We start from the raw sequence: 23,622 nt of genomic DNA on the forward strand, positions 1-23,622 counted from the left end.
TTTTTTTTTTTTTTTTTTTTTTTAACAGTTCAAGTGAATGGTTGAACAATGTGTGACACTACAAAAACTGCCAGTTAACACAATCAATGCATGTTTACACACATAACACACAACCATTTCTGGTACACATTGGCTATCTGTAATACAGATCTCAGAAAACAAACCAGCAACACCTAGTTCACTTCCCAGAAGCATATTTAGTTCAGAAACTTTAGCAAATTTTCCACAYGAGACTCTTGTTCACCTGAAAGCATCTTGAATTGTTTAGTGCTTGGGTGGCTCAGATGGGACCATAGGCCTGGAACCCCAAGTGTCATCTGGGGCCCTTGGGCATCTTACACCTGTTTAAACATTTCTTGCTGGGCAATAGGAGTAAGTATCTGAATAACTTTAGATTCTGAGCCTCATTTTTTTTCTTAGATGTTCARTCAAAGATCTCTCATTGCACCTGTAAATATACACTTGCTAGAAAGTAACTCTGGACAAGAACATCTTGTTTCTAATGAACAGATTTCACCTCTTCTGCTCTAGTGGCCTGCACTACAATGTTAGGGAACTGAGCTCCATTTTGTAATTGGCAGGAGACGAGAGTATTGCATCAGTAAATCTCTTTGCTCTTGAAAACAGGAGAGAAGCATAAGTCTATTGAAAAGGAACCCCTAAGGTTAATTCCATACAGCTTTATTTGGAAGGAAAAAGAAGAAATCTCAGAAACAATGGAAGAAAGTATGGGGGAGAAATGAAAAGAAGTTCAGTGCAAGAATGAGAAGAGGGAGACATGTGTCTGAGATATCCAGGGGCATATATAAATCAATATATAGCTAGACAATTTGCATAATGTTCTCAAAATTTGTATTATAGATATGAAAATAKAGAAAATTCCAGTTGAGGCATATTCTGCTGAATATGGGTAGGTGGAAGTTTTGTGCTTGTCTTTATCAGCTAGTTTCAGCTGCATTAGAACCATTCACTAATGCAGTGCCACTCAGAAGGAGTTACCTGAGAGCAATTTTTATGTCTTTATAATAATAATTTCAAGGAAGAAATGACTTTTCATTTTTATAATTAAGATAGTTGGTTTTATTACATTTTTTCATTTGTTTCTTAATTTGGATAGCTGCAAGAACAGGTATGGTATATAAGAAATGTCTGACTGACTGACTGACCTGTCTCCACATCCCAGGTGCTTGCCCATCTCATACCAAGTTTGAGTGAAGTAATGGGTCTTAGGTGGTCTCCCAAAGCTCAGCAGATTGTGGGTCAGTCAAGGGGGTCCTATCAGGCATGAAGCAATCTGCACAGGAGCCTTCCTGTAACAATGAATGCCTGCCCAGAAACTCTCACCAAGGAGCTGTGATTCATAGCACTCTGAATGTGTTTTGTCATGCAGAAGGCAGTTACATGGAGATTGTTTAAAATATATGGGTTGTTCATATCACATGGCTATGTACACTAAWTGTATTGGCTGGTTGAAAAAACAAGACAAGGCTAATTAGGAAAATTTATTTTTTTTTTAACACTAGCCCTGAATGTTCTCCTGCCAGGATCATTGCCCTCACAGGGGTCTCTAGAACACATACGTGCACTTTCCACCTTCGKATGAAAATCATCTACTGGGAAAATTTGTGATTGTCTCTACTCCTTCCTTTTGGACCCCATGGTCTCTGAGGAAGGAAAATAAGCATGTCATATGAAAACCCCCTGAAGTTTGTGCTTGATATTTTAACTTCCCTTTGCAAGGCAGCTGCTGCCTTTGCACGTGTGGGAATCTGGTGAGCCATACAATCTTAGGCTGAGGATTTCTATTCACTAGGGATTAGCTGAACTGTTTTCCTAAATCAGTCACCAGATCTGGATTCCAAATTAACAAAGTGGTGCTGAGCAATAATGTAGACTGTAGGTAGCAGCTGTGCAAATTTATTCACTGAAAGCATTATAAAAGCAGGCTGTCTAACTGCCTTAGCTTTAGTGTGGTGAACTCTGAGCAGTAGCGAACTTACTGAATTTATTACAAGTAAAAAGCTCAGGCTCATTCAGCTCCAATTGCACAATTACTCTAAACACAACTGCTCACAACAAAAAGTTTAGAAGGTGCAGAATGACTGTATCCTAGAAAATAGCGGTAGAAGGGACCCCAGAGATCATTGAACCTCTCCCTATGCCCTGATGGTCTGCTACCCTTTGTCTTTTCCATTTGTCTAGCCTGTTCCTAAAGACATCCAGGGATGGAGATTTCACACACCCTCATGCGATCTATGCCAGTGTTTAACCATCCCACCTGTTGGAAGTATTTTCTTGGTGTGTTTTCTATAGTCATCTCTAGACTAAACTGTTCTTCTGCATTTTCTTCATTGGTGTTATTCATTGGTATTATTTTTTTTGCCTCTGACAATTCTTCTCTCTCTTTTCTGAACTCTGTCCATTTTCTCTTTTGCCATATCTCAGATTAGACCTGGTATTCCATCTAGGACCTTGCCACAACTCAAGTCTCCCAAAGGCTTTCTTACTCTTTATTGATACCAGCATGGCATTTACTTTTTAATTTTTCTTTTTTTTTTAATTGCAGCAGCACTGTTGATTAAATACTGGCTGTGCTCCCCTAGCCCCTTTCTGTTGGGTTGCTGTCTTACCACTTCTTTGTCTACCCTGTATTTGTGTTAGTGAGGAAGTGCAGGACTTAGCATACATCCTTACATAAGATTGCCATATATTTTTATTTTTAAGACTATTTCTCCAACATGTTAAGATGATCTGAATTTCAGTCCTATTTTTCAGTGAGCTGTCTGTCTCTATGGGATTATCTGCAGTAATGAATAAGCATTTTATCTTCCTTCATTCAGGTTGTTAATGGAAGTACTGAGAAGCTCGAAGTTTAGCATGGATTCCTGAGGAATTCCACTCTATATATGCTTCCATTTCAGTAACTAACCATTGGTAAATGCTTCTAGTGAATGAACTTCCCCGCCAGTTTGTACTCTTWGTGTATCAGTTTCCTCTAAACTGTGTTTCTCCGTCTGAGGTAGAAGAATAATACATGTCAGTGTCAAAAACAGTCAAGTCATAACACCTCCTGCTTTTCCCATCTGTTATCCTACTGCAGAAGGAAACTAAGAATCCACCTAGTTTAACCAGRAAATGCCGTATCTGCTTAATTCAAGCCTTTTTGAGTCCTGGAGCACCAGTTCTCAAACTGTGGCCTCAGGTGAAGGCTGGGCCTATGAGGGGATGCCCCAAGCCTCCTGAGATGAGGCTGGAGAAGCAGATCTTACAGGCTGCAGTGCATCTGCCAGGGTTGCTGTGGTGTCACAGTCTCAGCAGTGGGACTGCTAGAGCAATCTGATGTGAGACAAAGCCCTCGAGCATTTTCCATCTGTCTTTTCTACAGGTGAGCATGGGGTCTTAAAACACCAGTGCTCTAGCCAAGTAACATTCAGATGCTATTTGTAGCAAAAGAAGAACAGCGGGATCATTGGAACACACCAAAAGAAAAAAAACAAAAGGTTGAAATTTGACTTTGATTCAGATTTACAATGAAAATGCCCAGAACATGACCTGCAGAGGGACAAGGGAGATGCAACTTGCAGTCAGAGATCTGAAACCTGCAGTCATTATTAACATGATCATTGTTAGCAGGGCATGCCATGATAAAACAAATATTAGGGAAAACTTGATACACATTAATGTAATTTATMTTTAGAGGTACACAGTGTGTATCATGTAACATCATGCTTCTTTATGGTCAGTAGAGAGAAGTTTGAGTATATAATTCATGTAGTCTATTTTAGAGAGGAGATGCACCCACAAATACCCAATTGTGCAGAACATGGACAGGTCAGGTGTATTTTATATGTCTAATGTTAAGTTATGCTTTTTTTTTTTTTTTTTCTTTTGCTTTCCTTTGTGTCAGGTGCATAACAAGTCACTTCCTCAATTCTTATGGAAAGAGGGGCCAAATCTCCACATTTTGAATGTGCCATTAATTTGAATTTTAGGAAAGCTTGATACCAGCAAGGCTCTATTTAAATACAGAATACCTAAATGCTGCATTTATAATACCAAACACTTCTAGTCTGCTTGATAGATCACTTCCCTTGTAGCTGCCATCATTCCTCTTGTTGCCCGGTTAAGAACTGTGGGTTTAGATCAAGTCTCTTCTGGCTGAAATAGTCTTAAGAAAGAACTTTATGGCTCACTTTAGGGAGTTCCTGTTAAGAAATTGCCATTGTGTTATGAATGAGACATGGAAGCTAATCTCAATAGATTTCTAATGCAGATTTACTGGATAGTAATAAATAGCTGTGAAGATATTTATTCAGAGTGTAAATCCAACACATAGTTCACTTCATTTGGTTGATCCACATAAGTTTTCTCAAAGTGCCTTGTCTAGACAAATCTTGAGCATGTCTTTGACCTGACAGCAGAGATAAACTGCCAGTGCTATGGGATCTGGGTGGAAAATGTCACTGATGGAGTTCCAGAGGACTGTGCCTGTCCCAGAGCCACAGTCTTCTGCATTGCTAATTAAGGGGTTATAGAAACAAAATAATGGCATTGGAATTTTATGGTAATTTGATAGATCTGATGACTTCTTCTATAKGTAAGGTCACAGTGTTAAAAGTTGGTAGCAATTTTCTACTTTTTTAAGCTTGGCATATAAATGACCAACATGCTGAACAGAAGTTTTAAAGGGTTTTTTGCCAAGGCCCAGGGAAGAGACATTGCATGTATCCATTTACAGCAGTTTGCAGAGCACAAGACACCATTTATGCTTGACTTGCCCCTTGGAGTTCTGTGATGCAAATAAGAATGTCTGTCCTGAAAATGAACTGGGAAATTAAATTCAATTCAATAATTTGGTAAAAACTCCTAAGAAACAGATAACAGTAACATTATAATTAATTTCAGGAATGAAGAAGCATAGGCAGATGAAGCCACAGATGTGAAAGAACACTTGGCCTTAAAATGCTAATGGCCTTTTTCATACTCCTTCTCCACCCAAACATCAATTTGCTGGAAGGCACTGCATTATTTCTGTAGGACCTCACATAAGCGGTGGGTGTATACTTGGACCATCTAGAACAAATTACAAAGTAATTTTTCAGCCCTGGGAACAAGGTCCTTCAAATACAATGTCAGAAAATTGCCTAAAATCAGTGCAAAAGGACAGCATGTTTCTGAGAAAACATAGGGTTTTAACAGTTATGTCAGAAGATTATGAAATTGTAGTTTTCATGGTGATCCCTCAACCCATCTGTTTTGAAAAGTCAAAGAATGAGGTCATATTTCTGGGTCTGTGATAATATTATTCTGCAGGGAAGTTGCTGAAGAAAATGAAAGTTATGTTTAAATATGACAGAGACATCAGAGTTTTCTTTGGTCCCTTTGCTTCAGGGATTTTACAGGCAACTTCAAAAGGTGCAAAAGTACTGCATGACATTGCATGTACAGTTTTGTATCTGCTACATGTCATGTTTATTGTGCTATGCAGTTGATGTGGCTGTGAATGTGAATGTGATTTTTTTAGAAATCACAACGATGAAACTGCTCAGTTTGTACTTAAAGATTCAACAATAATGTAGTTATGCACTTCTTGAAATTTGCAAGGGTTACACCACCATGCCCTGCCCCAATAAATAGAAAGACTAGTGACAGAAGACATGGAGAAGGCTCAGTTACTTCTCTGCTTTTTTTTTCTTCTCAGTTTTCAATGGTAATGTTCCTTCCCGCATCTTCCAAACACCTGAACTTCAAGACAGGAACTGGGGCAGCAAAGTCCCTTCCACTGTAAGARAGGAGTGGGTTTGAGACCACCTGAGGAACCTGAACACAAGCYTGTGGGACCTGATGAGGTGCATTCCAGAGTCCTGAAGGAATTGATTGATGTGGTTGCCAAACTGCTCTCCATCATTCTCGAAAAATCATGGCAGTCATGTGAAGCTCCCARTGACTGGAAAAAAGGAAACATCACCCCCATTTTTAAAGCAGTAAAAAGGGGGATGCTGGGAATTACCAACCAGTCAGCCCTATCTCCAGCCTGGCAAGATTAGAGGTAGCCAGCATGGTTTCACCAAGGGCAAGTCCTTCCTGGCCAACTTCCTGGTACTGTATGATGGAGTGACTACATCAGTGGACAAGGAAAGAGGTATGGATGCCATCTACCTGGAATTTTGTTATTCCTATGATACAATCCTCTACAACATTCTTACCTTTGAATTGGAGAGGTATGGTTTTGATGGATGGAATGTCAGATGGATAAGAGATTGACTGGATGGAAGCATTCAAAGAGTTACAGTCAATATCCAAGTGGAAACCAGTAATGTCTGATGTGTCCCACAAGGGTCCAAACTGGGACCAACACTATTTCATATCTTTCTCAATTATGTTGGCAGTGGGATCAGTGCATCCTCAGCAAGTTTGCAGATGGCATCAAGCTGAGAGGTACAGTTATTTGCTGTAGGGAAAGGATGCCATCCATAGGCATTTTGACAGACTTGAGGACTGGCCTCATGGGAACCTCATGAAGTTCAACAAGGCCAAGTGCAAGATCCTGCACCTGGGTTGGGACAGTCACCACTATCAATACAGCCTGAGGCATGAATGGATTGAGAGGGCAGACAAGGGATAATAATTAATGAAAAATTGGACATGAGCTGTCAGCCCATAAATCCAGTTGTATCCTGGGCTGCATCAACAGAAGCGTGGCCAAGGTGGAGGGRCRTGATTCTGCCCCTCTACTTCACTCTGGTGAGATTCCACTGGAGTACTGCATTCAGTTTTGGTCTCCCCAGTACAAGACAAAACCAGTTAGAATGGGTCCAAAGAAGGGTCACAAAAAAGATTAAAGGGGTGGAAAATCTCTTCCATGAGAAAAGACTGAGAGAGTTGGGGTTGTTCAGTCTGGTGAAGAGAAGGCTCTGGACAGACCTTATTGTGGCCCCTCGATATATAGAGAGAACTTCTAAGACACACAGATGGACTGTAGTGACAAGGAAAAGGGGCAGTAGTTTTAAACTGACAGAGGACAGGTTTAAATTAGCCATAAAGAAGTTTTTTTTTTTTGCTGTAAGGTGGTGAGATATTGGCACAGGTTTCCCTGACAAGCTGTGGATGCACCATCAATGGAAGTGTTCAAGGTCAGGTTGTATGGGCCTTTGAGCAACCTGATCTAGTAAAAGGAGCCCCTGCTCATGACAAGGAGATTGGACTATATGGTCTTTGAGCATCCGTTCCAATCCAAACCATTGTATGATTTTATTAACTATTTATGTGGCTATTTAAAAGAGATTTTTTTTTTTAAATTTTTTTTTTTGTCTGAAAAATAGGTCAATATTACTGGCTGATGTTATTTAAAAGAATGAGAAAAGAAGGAGTGTCTGAATCATGGATATGACACAGTCTTGTAGTCAAAGACAGATCTCTATGATGACTTGTTATCACAGAATTACAGAAAGCAGTGCTAGAGCAGATACCAGGTCATCTACTCCTTCCTTCTCATCAGGCACATTAAATACCCTATCTTCTCTGTTACAGATTTAACCTGCTTTCCAAGACCTCCAAGGATGGAGATTACAGAACCTCTCATCAAGGTAGTTAAATTCAGTGTTGAATCATTTTAGAAAACTGTCCTTTTTGACATGTGCAATTTGCACATACAAGCCTGATCTGCAAACTGAGTCTCCTCTCTTCAAGTTAAGCCCATTGCCACCTTTTCTGGATCTTGATTTAAAAAGAATTGAGAATAACTTATTATTCTTGACCTCCAGCCATTCTTGTAGCTTTACTTTTATTTTCCATCTTTCCTCATGCATTCCTGGATGCAGTATAAGCCATGACAAACAGAATGAAGGATGTGCTTTCCTGTGCCTTGTCAGGTGTACATCCCATCATATCATGATTGTTCTGTTTTTTATAACCAATTCACACTGTTGATAGATCTTTAGTTTAATAATTTTTTTTTCCTCAGAATTGTTCCTTAGCCTATCATCCTTTAAGTGCTGCCCAAGTATAGAATTTTATTCTTGTCTCAGTATTTTTTAGGATCATTTCTATTTTCTTTTTTTTTAGGGTCATTTCAGTCATCACTTAGTTAGTCTGGAATATTCACCTATATGTCAGTGAGAGTTGTGAGGCCTGGGAGAGATGTTAGRTGCTTATCTTTGGGGTAACTGTAGATTTCTACCTGTGAACTGAGTGTCTAAATGCCCTTTGTAGTTATACGATTATAGATCACAGAAGCTTTATGGTTGGGAAAGCCCTTCACGGTCAAGTCCAACATTTGATCTAATATCACCATGCCCACTAAACCATATCATGAAGTGCCATGTCCAGTCATTTTYTGAGCCCTTTCAAGGATGGTGACTCCACCACTTCCCTGGTCAAACTGTTCCAATGCTTAATCTATCTTTCAGTGAGATTTTTCCTAATATCCAACCTGAACCTTCCCTGAGGTAGTCAAACTAATCAATACAGTCAATGGAGCTTAGAGACAATTCATCTTACTCTTACTTAGATACGACATTTGGTCAGCTGAACAGATCATTCATTTTACCCTTCATCACTAATTAATGTTATTTCAGTGTAAACACTGAAAGCCTTACTCTAGCTTGGAAGACATTATGAAATAACATAATAAAGCTCTCTTAGAAAAACATTACAGCAATTTTATACTTGAGCAGTAAGAACTGGAAGTAGGAGCCCCAATTATGCCTTTCTTTTTGATCTTTTTGTTCACATGGAATAGCTCTGCCTCTCACCTGCCTACTCCTACGTTTTAATTATGAAAATATTATGGAGGAATCTTCTTACAGAGCAAGAAGAAAAGCTTATTTTTCTTTGAGCTTGTTAAATCACAGAATGTATACTTTCTCTGCAAGGACTCCATCCAAAGGTGAAAAGCAGCCTCAAACTTACAAATCTCGATCATTTAGTTCCTTGGCAAAGTAGTAAATCAGTCCTAGTGTTTGTTTGGCTATATTAATTAGGGCTAGTTTGCTATTACTGTAATTAATAGCTACTATATATTTTTTGTCATAGGTCTTTCTCTTTGTTTGTTGGCAAATAAATAAAGTAGTAATTAATACATGTGCAGTTTCTTTTAATGGTCAGCTTTATGAAATTCTCAGGCTTTAAGCCATATGTGAAAGATGTATGACATGATGTATATAATCAGTGTTCTCCTCTTGAGAAACAGGCCACATTCCTTCCAAATGTGAGGTTTGACATTCTTTGTGAATGCTCACAGTAAAATTGGTAGCCAAAATTTTAGTCTTTGTGATGTGTAAGACTATGATGATAATATCGCCTCTTAGGTACATCTGTGCTATATGGCACCAATGTCTTCTTCCTCTGAAATGCAGATGTCTGAGGTGRGATTCTTCTAATTTAACTGCAGATGTCTGCAATATGAATGTTTATATCTAAACTAGTTTATATCTAGGAGAGAAGTGGGTAGTTCTGGGGAATTATTCATCTTACCTCTTTTTGACATTTCCTTTTTGGTGAGAAGAACCCCATGGTAGAAGTGTCCGTTTCTCTCTTCTCGTGTCCTGTAAATGAGAGGGCTGAGGCCACCCACTGTCATCAGCTGCACCCAAGACCAGTGTTTCCAGAAGACCAGTCCTGCAGCAGCTGTCACTGAGGCCTGCAGAGAAAGGGAGGACAGCTCTCTTCAGGCCTCATTGACACCAAACACTGAGGCTGACTGAGCCAGTGCATTACAGCTGGCAATGGAGTTTGAACTCTCAAAAGCAAAAGAATAGCTGATTCTAGTTTTTTGGTTTTCAGTACCTTTTCAGTCACTGATAAAACTCTCATCTTCGAAGAACATAATGTCCTATTCTAATATCTGGAACAGTTTTAAATCTTTTTCGGCCCTGATGGTATTGATGTTCTTGGATGATATCCCTGCACTAGACTCACTCTATAGGTGCAAACAAGCCCACATTTTCAGGGAGAAAGTGCTCTCCTTGTCTTTTCATTTGGCCACAGGAAGTATTTTTCATCATAGGTTGTACCGAAGAACTAGAATCCAGCCAATCCCTCTGGTGCCTTTCTTGTCAGGAAAAAAATGATCTATCAAAGCCCATTTAGTGGGAACGTCAGCCAGACACCTATGAGTGCTGATTCTGTTATTTTCTCATTATGTGGCTCCTAAGTTTCTAAAGGTCTTGACATATATTTTCTATCAATAAGAAAAAAATCCCTCCTCATGAGATTTAAGTATGTCGCTTTTATCTTTAACGGAGCCACGTTTGAGTGTCTGTCATCATGTTCACTAAATCATCTGTCAATGAAATCCACATTTTTAGTAGCCATTACCTCAGCTCAGGGATAAATGACGTTCTAGCTTTCATGTCTAATCCTCGGTATTATTTTCAAGTGGACAGGGTAACTCTGAGGCCACATCTTAAATTTATTCTAAAGGTGGTTTCAAGTTTCTTATTCATCAGTATATCTACTTACCAATATTTTTCCCATGACCCAATTCACCAGCAGAAGGATCAAAATGTTCATCCTTTGTGAGTGTACTGCCATAGCCAGACAAAGCTCTTCTACAAACCTGTGATGTTCTTTGGTCTCAAACAGCCTTTGTTGTTAAGGATCAGATTTAAGAGGATGCAGMGTCAACTTCAGACTTGTTCAAAATGAGTTAGCAGGCTTTATCAGAGCCACATTTGATGCTGTCAGATCCCCCAACCCATCCCAAGGCATGTACAACTAGAGCACAAGGCACTGCAGAGTGCCAGTAGCTGAGGGCTGTAGACACACTATGCAATCACTGATACTCATATTTATGAAGCATTACATGCATGTGCTGGTAGCCCAAAGGCTTGAGGGACATGGATTCTCCAGTCCTTGTAACAATGAATGGCTTGCATTTACTGGTGTGACTGCACTCCTAATGAAACACCCAGAAACAGTTTCACAGGTGCCAGAACTTGAAGGAAAGRGAGGGGTTGCCTTTGTCACAGTTTTCGATATGTTCTTTGTGTGTAGCTCCCACCACTCTCTCTTCTGTTCTGGGGGAGCAAGGCTTTCATGTGGACTGAGAGCTCCTGAATAACACGGTGGTGATCCATTCATGTGCTTGTGGGATGGAAAGCAGAGGTGGCAGGTAACATGCACACCTCACTGGGGCACGTAACAACATTAGAAACATTTGAATTCTTATGCAGAAGAGACATACCTATTTAGAATGGGTCTTGCCTGCATAAAGTATCCTGAAATATCACAGGTACTACAAGGTTAGTATTAGATGCTTTAATCCTTGTAAAACACTTGATGTGAAATACTGTGCTGCATCTTTGCCAGGTATTCTCATTGTTATTATTACAAACAGCAAAGAATGTGTGGTTGCTAACACTATTACTATGACTTTTTTCACAGGAATTAGACCTAATTAGAAATCAGAAGCAGGATTTGTTTTGTGTAGTGATAAATTTTCTTTATTAAACACAATAATATATATCAAGATTACAGCAACATGCCAATGCATAGAAATCCTTCTGAGTTGTTATTTTAAATGTGAATCAATGAACAGTTTATTCTGAAACATTTCAAATGTGTATGCATATGCATTATATACATATATATTATATATGTGTGTATATATATGTGTGTGTGTATATATATATATGGGTAGTGACAAAGCAAGTAGTTTAATACATTTTATGGGTCCAGCCTGGAGTTCTGCATACACGAACCTGTGTGTGGTCAAGGAGACTTAAATACTTTTGAACTCTAAGTTGGCCTAATAAAAGATATCATACTACAGTGCTTGCTTTGTCAGTCCTGTTTTGCTGGCTCAAAATGACTTGTGAGATTAATTTTCAATTTTTAACATAAAACCCAAGAAAAAGAAGTGTTTACTTACTGTAAGAGGTTGATTCCATGTTAGTGACTCTGAAGGAAGCTTATATACAAGGTACAGATTGTTGCCAATTTGATGTATATTCGAGTTACAGAATATGAAAATGTGAAGTTTGAGGATTTTGTTTTCATAAGTTACAAAAGCCTTWAAGTAATCATAGTGTGTGTTTGATGGTGGAAATTAGTATGAATGTTTCTGGCAGTGGAATGATGTGATGTGGTTATGCATTTCTGTTTTCACTGCTTGCTCAATATTGGCCTTTTACAAATACAGATTACCATGTCGATGGAAGGAATTTACAGCTTTGGCCCCCTTGTCTCACTCTATGTTACAAGCACCTTTTTTTGTACTTTATGTTACATATCCTTCCAACTGCATTTTTCTGACAGAAAACGGAAATATCTGTGGACTGAGATCCTGAAAACATGTGAGCTTTACTATTTAATTGAATGAAATGAATATAATTTTCCACTTACCTTGATTTCCTGTGGGGTGAAATCTTGCTCCTCTGAAATCAGTAGCAAACACTCTGCTGGTAGGATGGGATGGCGAGCCCATCAACGATCCTTTATTGGCTAATGACATTGCGCACTGGAACTGTATGTATGATGTGTTTAATGTTGTTAGTTTTGAGGCCTCACAGCCCAGATAGTCAGAACTGCAAGATCTATTTGTGTTCTGTAGGCATTTACACTACATCCCTTACTTACCTCATCTTGTGGGCAAGGAGCTGCTTGCTCTGACTTCATGGAATTGCAGCTGTATTTGTGGAGTGCTCTCGTCCTTTGGCATTCCTTCCCCTGTACATTAATACAGTTTAAATGCACCAGCATTTTCTCTGGAAGCAAACTTCAAAATTTGTCTTTAATCCTGATGCAATGCGTATTTAGAGTTTTTCCTGGAGTTTGTTTCCAGAGGAAAACATACTTGACTGGTGCTCCCACCTGCCAGCTGTGGTTTATAATGGTTTAATTAGCATTAAGATACTGCAGCAGAAATGGGGAGCAGAGAAATGCAGCCCAGCAGCTTCAGAGATATGGTTCTGTTCACCTGTAAGGATTCCAAAGTGCTTAACAAACAATATTACAGGCAGGATGGGCACCTCTGGCCATGATGAAGGTCTTCTAGTGCTTCCTCTTTTAATATTCTGTTTTAATTTTTTTTTTCAAGAGCTCTGCCAATGTGAATGCATTTAAATGAAATTTATTTTTATCCAATGTCAGTCTCAACGTTTTTAAATTTTTGAACTGAGAAGTAGTTGAACTATTTACAAGAAGAAGGGTAGAATTTTGCTTATGTAAGAAAAAAAAGTCAGACCCCTGTATTTTTGAGCAAAGACTAGCCTTTCTCTTCCTTTAAATCAGATATGTGCCTTTTGCCATCCTCACAAAGCCTTTCAAGTCCGGTCAGCTGTTTTAAGATGTGGAAAAAAACACAGTTACCAAATAACCCATAGAGGTTTACTAAAGCCTAACAGCAAATATTTCCAGAGATTTCGTCTTCTCTGCCTCACACAGCTCCTTCCCATGATCAGACTTTCCATACACCGCTCTCACAGGATGACTGRACAGTCACTAGCTGGGTGCACCAGAGGCCAGAGCTGAAGCAGCCCCTGTGGTGTTGTCCCTGGGCTTTACTTTGAGCTGCAGCAGTGCCACAGAGTGGAACTGGCAGCAAGGATCCAGTCCCTCCCAAGCTGGAATGCACCTTAGGGCTCCCAAATTTTAGTTTGTATGCTGTTGGCAAGCTTCCAGCTTGGATGCACACAGAGAGTTGGACAACCTCAACAAGACCCTGAGCAAACACATCTAATGGTGAAATAAGTCCTCCTTTGAGCAGGGGGTTTGTGAGGATGGCAAAAGGCATATGCCAGATTCAAAGGCAAAGTAAGGCCAGTCTTTGCTCAAAAATACAGGGGTCATACATTTTTTTTTACATAAGCGAAAATCTAGCCTTCTTCTTATAAACAGTGCAACCACTTTTCAGTTCAAAAATTTAAAAACCTGGAGACTGACATTGGAGACACACAACATCCTGAGGGTCCTTTCCAGCCTCAGTGAGTCCATGGTGCTGTGATTCTTCACTGACCATTTCTCTACTAGTGTGTGTAGGCCTGAAAGCAATATTGATGGGTTTCTGTTGGTATGATGCACAAACTGGAAATGGTATTTATTACTCTATTTTTAAAAACAAGTGTATTCATAATACTCAAACTGCATGGACAGGTATCCTAAARTTAAGATTAACAGAATGATCTCTGCAACCTCAGTAAGCTTCCAATGTATCTTTGCATGGAAATACAGGACTCCTGTTTTGTGATTGCACTGTGTTTTCTGCTGTATGAGGCTCACATGGTTTCATCTCTATGTCTAGCATGGATCTGCTCTGGAGACAAAGCAGCACTGAGAAGGATTGGTGAATGCTAACTGCAGAACTCTAGCTCACTTTTGGAGAAAGTGCAAGGTATTTTCTGAATGAAACAGGGCATGGTAGAAAAAGAAAACAAGATCTCCCTTCAGATATTTGAAGTCTGTTCTGGGGACCTGGACAGTGTAATTTATTCTTCTATTGTCTTCCTGTGTGGTAATGGATAGAAATTTTCCCAGTAGTTATTAATTTCCGAAAGACCCTTTCTGCTTGTTCCAGTAGTATGTGGAACAAAATGACTTTGCAAATGTCATCCAGCAATCATAACTCTTTTTTTTTGGTAATGTAATCTAGGACTTTCCATCTAATAAAACCTTCATTAAGTCAGGCTAGGTAATTATTGCTTCCTTATATCTGATTATCATCTACTGTTCACCTTCTATTTATATTTGTACTTAAAAATATTTATAAATAATTATTTGTCAATGAATTGGGCTAGCTATCTTGAAAATCTCTGAAATTCACTGAAATATTCAGGCAGCATATGAGATTATTTTTCAGACCTCAAAAGGTTTAATTAAATCCTGCAGTTCATTSATTTGCACTGAAGTCTCTTGGAGTTTTACTTGCAGAAAATCTGCAAGATCAAAAATTATGGCCAATGGCCCATTGCTTTATGGAGAAAATGTCAGCTCTGAATGGTAGTATTTCTGGCTTCTCATCTGTTAGACCCTCTCTACTCCCACACTTTTTGTCTCTTTCTCAATTAGCTTTTCTTGCATTTTTATGTAAGTGGTTTTTTTGAAAGGGTTCTTGGAAAAAACCAAACTGGCTATATAGACTGTATATGTKTTCATTTACAGATCACTGAAGTGGATAGGCAGATAAATAGGGTTTTCTGAGCTTGTGAAATATGTAGCATAATATAAAACCCTCTTCTAAGTCTGTTTTGTCAAATGTATCAAATGATATTTTAAAAACTATGTTTCTGGAGTATATTTTCAGCATTTCTTATTGCTGTTCTTGATCTATGTTTGACAGTCCTTTAATCTGTCTGATATAAACTGAATGAATAGCAGCATTTAATAATATGGCTTCAGGGACTCCTTAGGAGTTTCTTTGTAAATATACTTTTACTAGCTCATCTGTAAATTTATTTTATGAGGTGTTTAAACCTCAAGAAAACTGAAAAGCATAATATTAAAACCTGGCTTACATCTGCTGAAGTCAATGGGACCTTTGCAATTGACTTTAATGGTAGCTTCTGTCCTCTAATTATGAAAGTGGCAAGGATGATATACACAAAACCACAAGGACAATTTTCTGTTTCGTCATATCCTATTCTGCTTGCAGATTCATTTGCAAAGTACAATAGGGTTTGTTCTTGAATTAAACAATTCGGTGTTTGGACCTAATCTTGAACCACATTGATACTTTAGGCTGTGTTTTCCTTCTCAAAAGATCACAGGCTGCTCATTTTCTCCAGGGCTTATGAAGGTGACAAGGTAAGAAATCCAGCCAAATATTCAAATTTTCAAAAGGCTTTTGAAAATTACACTTCTGGTTTTGATCTTACATCTGCCCTATGGTATGAGTAATGGAAGAAGTTGATGAAGCAGTTTGCTTCCTAATTGTCTTGTTTTTTTCATGTGATCCATTTTGACAAATTTCCTGGAAAGGCACGTAATATCTGTACACTTATGTACGTGTTTTCCCTCAAGGTTCATTGCAGTGTAGTAGAAAGTTTCCATCACGCTATTGTAATTCCAGGCATAACTTTTTTATTGTGTTAGTGAAAGTGAGTGACAGTTCACCACAACAAAAAAAAAAGACTCCCAGAATTCAGATTTTTTTCCTGTTAGCATAGCAAGCACAGCAGTCTGAACTGGCTAGATATGGTAAGTAATTTGTAGTAGTAAATAATGCTAGACAAAAATTCCCACAAGCTTCTTGTTGAGTCTGCTTCAGGTATTACTCATTTGGTGGCTTAAAAATCGGTCTTGCTTCACACTTCTGATACTTGTGAAAGATTTAGATATTTTGTTGGTAACTGGAGTTGGTTAAAGATGCAGATAAGAGTTTGCCACAAGTTTTTGGTTGGTGCCATGCTCAGTTGGAAAATGACCCCTGTGTGGGGTGGAAATGCTGTCCCTGGGGTGCATCAGCTCCACTGGAACCACAGAGGGAGCTGGGCTGAGGGGCTGCTGCCTGGYCCCCACTGCTTCCACCAGCCAGCCCTTGGGTCTCTCCTGGGCTCATCAGACTGATGGTGTGGTAATAAATAATGAAATGGGTAATGTCACCTCTTCCCTCCAGCCCCCATGTTTCTTCTGCCCTAGCACAGCCAGCTTCCACCTTGTCCATGCAGTGGGCTAGCRGCTCTCTGGCTTCCTCTTCTTCCCTCCTGCCACACTGGTGGCAGATCAGACCTTTGTTATCTGCCTCCCCAAGCCCACTGAGTCCTCAGGCTGCTGCGCCTCCTGGATGTCCTTCCCCAAGGCTTCACTGGACACTGCTTTTTTTGAGGTATCCCAGTGTTAGGACAGCCAGGAGTTCAGCAGCCCTGGGGTTTTTCCTGCTCAGTGATGCAATTGTTTTGGGAGTGACCTGGAAATATTGTATATTGTCTTTCTCAAAAACCCCAATGTGTCATAAATTCTTCCTCAAGGAAAAAAAAAATATTATAAGTATTTATTGCAGGCTAAGACAAAATTTGTGTGTGTCAAAACTACTTTGGTAAAAGTTAGTAAAAGAGAACCTGCAGAAATCATTCCAGATGCCTGCCATAGCCCTTAGTTCATCTTTAGAGTCTAGACATGGACAGAGATCTCCGTAGTATAATTAGAGAAATAAATGACAACTGGAAATTATGTGTCTATGTGAGACTTAGGCTTGCTAGATGGAGCTTGGAGGAAGGTGTGCAGAAGTAGGGCCCCACTCTTTGAGGAACCTATAAACATGGTGGATGAAATACTTCAACAAATGACTTCTCAGCAAATCCTGTTTTACTTCAGTTTTGAGGACCACCATGGCTTCTAAGGAAGAATGAAAATAAAGTAAATTTCAAGCGCTCACAGGTCTACTTTGTTTACAGTAAATATAAAACTAAATAGAAATAAGACTGTAATTAAAGCTCCTGATTTTGAAGAGGAAAATTTTCATAAATGATATGATCTAATGACTAAAGTCATCCAGAYTGAGGCACTTTGGGGTTGAAATGTGGAGAAGGTGTAAATTTTTTAAAGTTTCAGATGTGAAAGCTGCCTAGAACTTATATTCCAAACAAAAGACAGTTGGGAAAAGCACCTTGTTTAATTTGATAGGTAACCATCACAAAAAAAGATGTTGTAGGCAATGCAAAGACAGAAGGAAAATACGAATGAGAATAGAAAGTTGTATCTCAGAGTCAGGATAWGCAGGAATAAAGTAAAAACAAGTGAGAGAAGCTTGAGAAAAATACCAAAAAGTTCTTATGTAGAAAAAAATGTGGAAAAGAGAAGGACACTTGTGCTGTGAAGAGGAACTGTAATCTGTCTTTTTAATAATAAATTAATGATGATCTAGCAACAGAACAAAGTCTGGAGGTTTACTGAGGATGTGGAAATGGCAGATAATCAAAGGGGGAACAAAGCTTAGAGCAGTTCATGGGCTCTAAGCAGGGTAGTGGGAAAGTTGTTCAAAATTCAGACTGAACAGGGATATGAAACCATGTGTGAGTATCTCATGAAGAGGAGGGGGACCATGTGACAACACAGCTCCTCGATGTATGAAGGGAGGAAAGATTGGTGTGAAGATTGGCCTGTTATTCTGATTCAGAGGTGTAAATCTTTAAAGGAGATATTGAAGGAAATTCTGGCCTTTAGTACTCTGAAGAAATGGACACACTTCCCCAGTTGTAAAACTGAGCCTTCCAGACCTCTTCAGGCCAATACAGAATAAGTGACATTCCCCAAACTTTTAAGTTACCTGGTATTCACCCTATGGGGCAAAGACCTGATCACTGAGAAGTGGCTSCACAGTGCCTGGGCAGCCCACAAAAGCTACTGCACCCTATAGATAAACAGTTCCCTCTGACCTGACTGCAAAGGGCTGTAGTTGAAAGAAGACAAATTCCTCTCAGGACAATGAAGAAATATGTAACAAAGACCCTTACAAATACAGAAATTATGTGGGTAAGACAAGCAAAGAAAGCTTGAGAGAAAAGGGGGGAAGGTAAGGACATATTTGAGACAAAAGAGAGCAAGTTAAGGACATTTTTTTTGCGGGGGGGAAGAAGGTACACTCAGAAGTACAGAACCAACGAAAGATGGAGGAAGGTTGGTTAAAGGGGGAAGAAAAGTGTGTCCATTGGGCAGAAGAAAAGCTACACATGCAAAACTAGTGAGAAAATGAAGCCATGGTATCATATATGGTTATTTCTTTTTCTGTGTGCATCAGTTTAAAGTAATGTTTAACTTTGGTGTTAGAGGTCACTTCTGCAGAGCCTGTGGCTGTTCCCAAGGAGGTAAGCTGGAGCCAGAATGCCTTTGAGGAAGAGCTTCTTGGTCATAGTGTGGTTTGGTAGCTGAGGGAGTTTGGATGAGCTGTGACTCATCAAGGGGCATGTGCTGCTTGGTAGGGGAGGGGATGGAAAGACTTCTATGGGAAATAATGCTGGAAACACATTGCCAGAAGTGATGAGAATGCTTAAAAATATTGCAGCTGCTGTGCTCTGGTCCAAACCTGTTTCCCAATAGCTGCTGAATAAGAAGTTGGGTGGGTCTACAGCAATCACGCACATCACGCATCATCTCAGAGAACAAAGGTTAAAGGGCTGTAGTTAAGAGTGTCCCAGGTGAAATAAAGAGAATGGGGTATGAAAGTGTCCCCAACTCCAAGTTCATTCCATACAATGTGAGTTCAATAGGTGGAGTGTAGAGAGAAGAAAAATGTGGCCAAATTCAGAGCTCTTATTCTTGTGGAGGGGTTTATTTGGATGCCAGAGTATTTGTACCCTTTCTGTGCATTTTATTCCCAATGTATAGCAATAAAACCTGGAATGACTGCTTGAGGGTGAGMAGTAACCTGAGCTCAAACTCAAGCTGACCTCTAATCTCACAGAAAAAGCAGTGTTATCCCTTTGGGATTAAAGTGTTTTGTTGCTGGATTCTAGCACAGAATGGAGATGGTCATGGTCAATTGTTGATTACGGTGTGTTCAAGGAGACTCTCCTTGAGCTAAGTGGAAGCAAAGTAAGTAGAAATCCTGTTTCAGTAAAGCTCCTCAAGCTCCAGCACTGAAAAGCAGGAACATACTCACACAAGCACTTTTTCTGCTATTTCCTCTTTGCTTTTCAGTTAGCTCAAACCTTGTGGGGATGTCCAGGCTATCACAGATCTGGTGTTAGATCAGTCTCTCTGCTTCCAGCCTGCTTCTGCTTGCAGCAAAGTGCTTACCCTGGGCTGTTCTGAAAGCATAAGAGATGCCGCTGGGCTCTTCATGAAGCCATTGCTTTGTTAAGGAGGTTAAATAAGATAAACTGCAGTAACAATGTTTCCAGGTTTTCATAGTCATAATTATATGTGTGACAAACAAGGACATTATAAACAGAAGCATGTACAATTGTAGGTAGGACTGAAACTGATTAACTTTGCAAAAAATATGTTTAAAAAAACTCCAAATCTAAACTACCTTTTGTTGTCTCATATATCTTACATTTATGAATAAATTTGTAGACTCTGAAGAAACAGACTCTGAAGAAAATTTTCATGTGTTTGCATTTACCAAAATAAAATAATTTTTTTTAAATTAATCATTTAACCATCAGAATAGTGCAATGTTATCTTCTTTTCACAGATGGGAGAAACTGGAGGAACAGAGCTGTGAAGTTACCCTTTCAAAGCTGTACAGGAGGCCAATGATAAATCCAGGTGTAGTAGYCAAGTCTCCAAAATTCAGTCTAATGCCATCAACAAGTCAATGTAATGAACAAGGAAGTTTGTCTTCTCATGTTACAGTGAGGTATGCAATAGCACACCTGTGCATTAATAATTTATCCAGGGGGAACACATTTGAATATGTATATTTGTCTATGGCCTTGTAAATACTTTGAAAGATTTCTTTGAATTCTGATTCTGAATTCAATAGATAATAATTTTCTTTATAGCTGATAATTTTTTTCCACAATTTCTTCATAAGTCATGTTTAAAACATATGTTTTAGAGTTCAACTTTGGAGTCTTCTTTGGGAGTCCTGAACACCTCACACTTCAGATTACCTTTACAGAAGACAGTAGATAGTTTGGAGCTCAGAAAAAGAAAAGGATATTGTTCTTAGCACTGGAAATCATTTTCATAAATATTGCTGTAAATGCATTGGAAGAATCAAAATCTAAGCTCTGACCCTGGTTTAGCTGTAGGGGAGGCTGTGGGAATAGACCCAGCAGCAGAGGAACTGTGAATATGGAAGCCCATTACAGAGCCTAATGCCGCCTGGTGCATTGAGCAGCATCTGTCACAGTTTTGGCAAAGGTGCATCCTGCTTTCTGTCTCTCATAGCTGTGTCCTCCTATACTGAGTCAGGAACATATGCACAGTACTTGTCTTTGAGATCTAATCTTTTGGGATGGTGAGCACAAATAGTTGCCTTAGCAGATGGTTTCACTTGCAGTTGAGAGTTTGAAGCAGCCCAGCAGCTTTTTGCATTGGATAGGGAGGGTTTCCTTCTGTCTGTTATCTCAATCTGACATAGTGATGCATTGGGCTTCCCAAAATGGGGCTGTTTCCAACACTGAAACACCATGGAAGCACTGTCTTAGTAGCAGGTAGCTTTGTAGTTTATTAAGAGCAAATATTAAATCCTATTGGAAAACGATATTACTTCTACAACACACTCCTTATGGCACCTTTAAATTCCAAATCTGTATTTTCAACAGCTGGCCTGCACACAAGTGATGACCATGCTCAGAGAATAAGTGTCTGGTTAGCAATAATCATGCCTACAAAGTATCTGCAATTCATCCATGCTTCTCCCACCAGCAGGTGTCATTCTGGAAAAAGGAAAATATTATAAATTCCTGAATTGGAGAATTTGGCTGTGACAAAGAAGAAGAAAAAAAAGTTTGCTTAAAATATAGATTTTGAGGGATACTTTACTCCAAACTAAAACCAAGATAAATCTGGCTTGTCTGCATTTTTTAATAATCTTTGTGCAGCATGTAATGTTGATCTATAGATAGCAAAGGGAAGACAATTGGTAAGGCAAACCAATGCCTACTGAAAGCAGCCTTCTGTTTTTTACTACTCTCTGGGTGGTGTTTACCACTCACCACTCCCCTCCATGACTATGAAATCAGCAATATTCATCAATCTTCCCACAAGAAACAAAGAATTATGGTGTTGAATTCAGAGGTAAACTTGAAGTAATCTCATTGAAGAAACTGAAAGCAGAAATGTTTGGAATTTAGTCTGAACTAACCAAAAGTAGTATTTAAATTTCTACTCCATAAAYAACCCTCAAGCAGAAAATAATCTCATAATAATTTTAATGTCTCTTATACTACTTACGTTTCCTTTAAGTGTTCGTCTGGTTATTAGCTGCAGCCTCCTTTAAAACACAAAGACTGTTTCTGATGTCTCATGATCACAGTGAGAAAGCTGTGGCAGAGTTTCAAAGAATCAAGACCCTGCTGGTTCCTTGCTGAGGGGTCCTGGTCTATCAAGTCTAGTCTTTGGCTGTTAAAATCAAACTTACTATGAAATCCATGCAGGAGGTGCCTTGGCCACCTTATATGCTTCTGGAAGTTTGTTCCAACCAAATCAATGATGATTTTAAATATTTTTTGTGTCTTTCTGTCTTTTACATTTATCCAGCTCCCTTGTATCTCTGTTGTTCTTTTGTATTAAATAGTTTCCCCCCTACTGTTTGCATCAGCATGTAGCTGAGGGGTTTGGCCTGAGCTTCCTAGCCTGATTAAACACAATTTGCATTGTTTTCTTCCAGAAGCTAAAGTTTCCAAACCCCTGGCATTACTTTAAGTTAAATTGATCTTCTTTAAACAAAGGCAAGAAGAAGTGTGCACCCTTCGTTGTTGCCTTGAATGCAACATTAATGCAACAGCTTCCACACTCCTCTAGAAATACTTCTGCTGYATCTAACTTCTTTCTTGTAATTTCATCACAATCATTTTCCGTTTGACCAGTCCAGCCAGGTTTACTTTTTCATCAGCCATTTCTAGAAGGACCACAAAAGGCTATGTGCTACTATGATGTGATGGTCCACCAAAACTCTTCCTGGAATCAAAGGGAAATTTGCTTGAGGGGAGACATGAACACAAGTTCCAAGGTTTGGTTGCAAGCAACACATTAAAGTGGAAATTAATTTCACATTTTTAGAATTTTTGTTTGCAATGAAGTGATGAAAAATAGTTGTACTGTTGGCAGCCATTTTTTTCCCAAGATGTTATTTACTTACAAATGTAACAACGCTTTTCTTGTGAACAGTGTCAAGCAATCAATTGCTGAATGAGAAAAAAACAATGTATACATGCAGAATTGCAAACTTCTTCTAAAATAGCTAAAAGCTGTGTTCTTGGTTTTGCCTGAAGCCTGTATTAATATTTTCTAGCTTTTTAAATATTTAACTTTAGAAATGTAATGGTATTCTAAAATTTGAAGTCAAAGTATAAAAGTGTTGTGAAGATGTCTAGTTCATTATGGCCTTCTTTCAGGCACCTGAATTTCCACTTTGGAAAGCTGCTGTAAGAGATAATATGCCTCTGCAAATGCTTAACAAAATTAAGGATATCACGTTGGGGAAGATGATTCTATCAAGTTATTTTATTTCAGGTGATCAAGGCATAGAGGAAGGAAAGTACTTTCATATCTAACAAGGACAGAGATGCTGTATCCAATGGGATGCTATTAAGGGTCTGTTTTGAATTATGGTGGCTGAACTGAGCCTGTGCGCKAGTTGGGAATTGTTCTCGGTAAGCGGATGCACCATGGAAGGTCCTGACCAGGAGCCTGGGTCTTCTTATCAGGACTGTAGTAGTTTGAGGTTCAAAACTCTTGGTAGTCTTGCTAAAGGAAGCCTAATTCCCAGTTTCGCGCATGACGCAGCAAACTAATTTTGCTGAAGAAAGTAATAATTTCAGGTACCAAGACACTCGGATAGAGGGTATTAAAGAAATACTTCTTTAATTAAAGAAATTAAATTAAAGAATACATTAATTACACACACAATTAGAAACTTAYGTTAATCAGGTCCAGTTGCGATGGTCTGTTGAATAAGAGGCAAGTTAAAAACCTTGAATGTACTAGTTAGTGTAGTTACATAAAAATGGCACAATGTGGGGCTGAGCATTTCTGAATTGTTATTTTATAACAAGAACAATTTGTTGTATATAA

The 23,622-nt window shown here is 39.0% G+C and overlaps 1 long non-coding RNA gene across 10 annotated transcripts in view; it reads left to right on the forward strand.

Moving 5' to 3' along the window:
- Positions 1-23,622, forward strand: part of LOC130574269 (uncharacterized) — an 86,379-nt gene that overhangs the window by 59,158 nt on the left and 3,599 nt on the right. For 4 of the 10 annotated variants that reach the window (XR_008965409.1, XR_008965408.1, XR_008965403.1 and 1 more), the window contains 3 exons: positions 5,702-6,142; positions 7,531-7,586; positions 20,072-20,236. This is a non-coding gene — a long non-coding RNA (uncharacterized LOC130574269). Of the gene's footprint in view, positions 1-5,701; positions 6,143-7,530; positions 7,587-14,242; positions 14,333-20,071; positions 20,237-23,061; positions 23,202-23,622 lie in introns of all 10 variants that reach the window. The other 6 variants (XR_008965405.1, XR_008965404.1, XR_008965407.1 and 3 more) reach the window with 6 other exon arrangements.

Source organism: Malurus melanocephalus, unplaced genomic scaffold (genome assembly GCF_030028575.1).
Source record: "Malurus melanocephalus ecotype Western Australia unplaced genomic scaffold, MMel_1.1 scaffold_78, whole genome shotgun sequence".
In the NCBI taxonomy this organism is placed as follows: Eukaryota; Metazoa; Chordata; class Aves; order Passeriformes; family Maluridae; genus Malurus; species Malurus melanocephalus.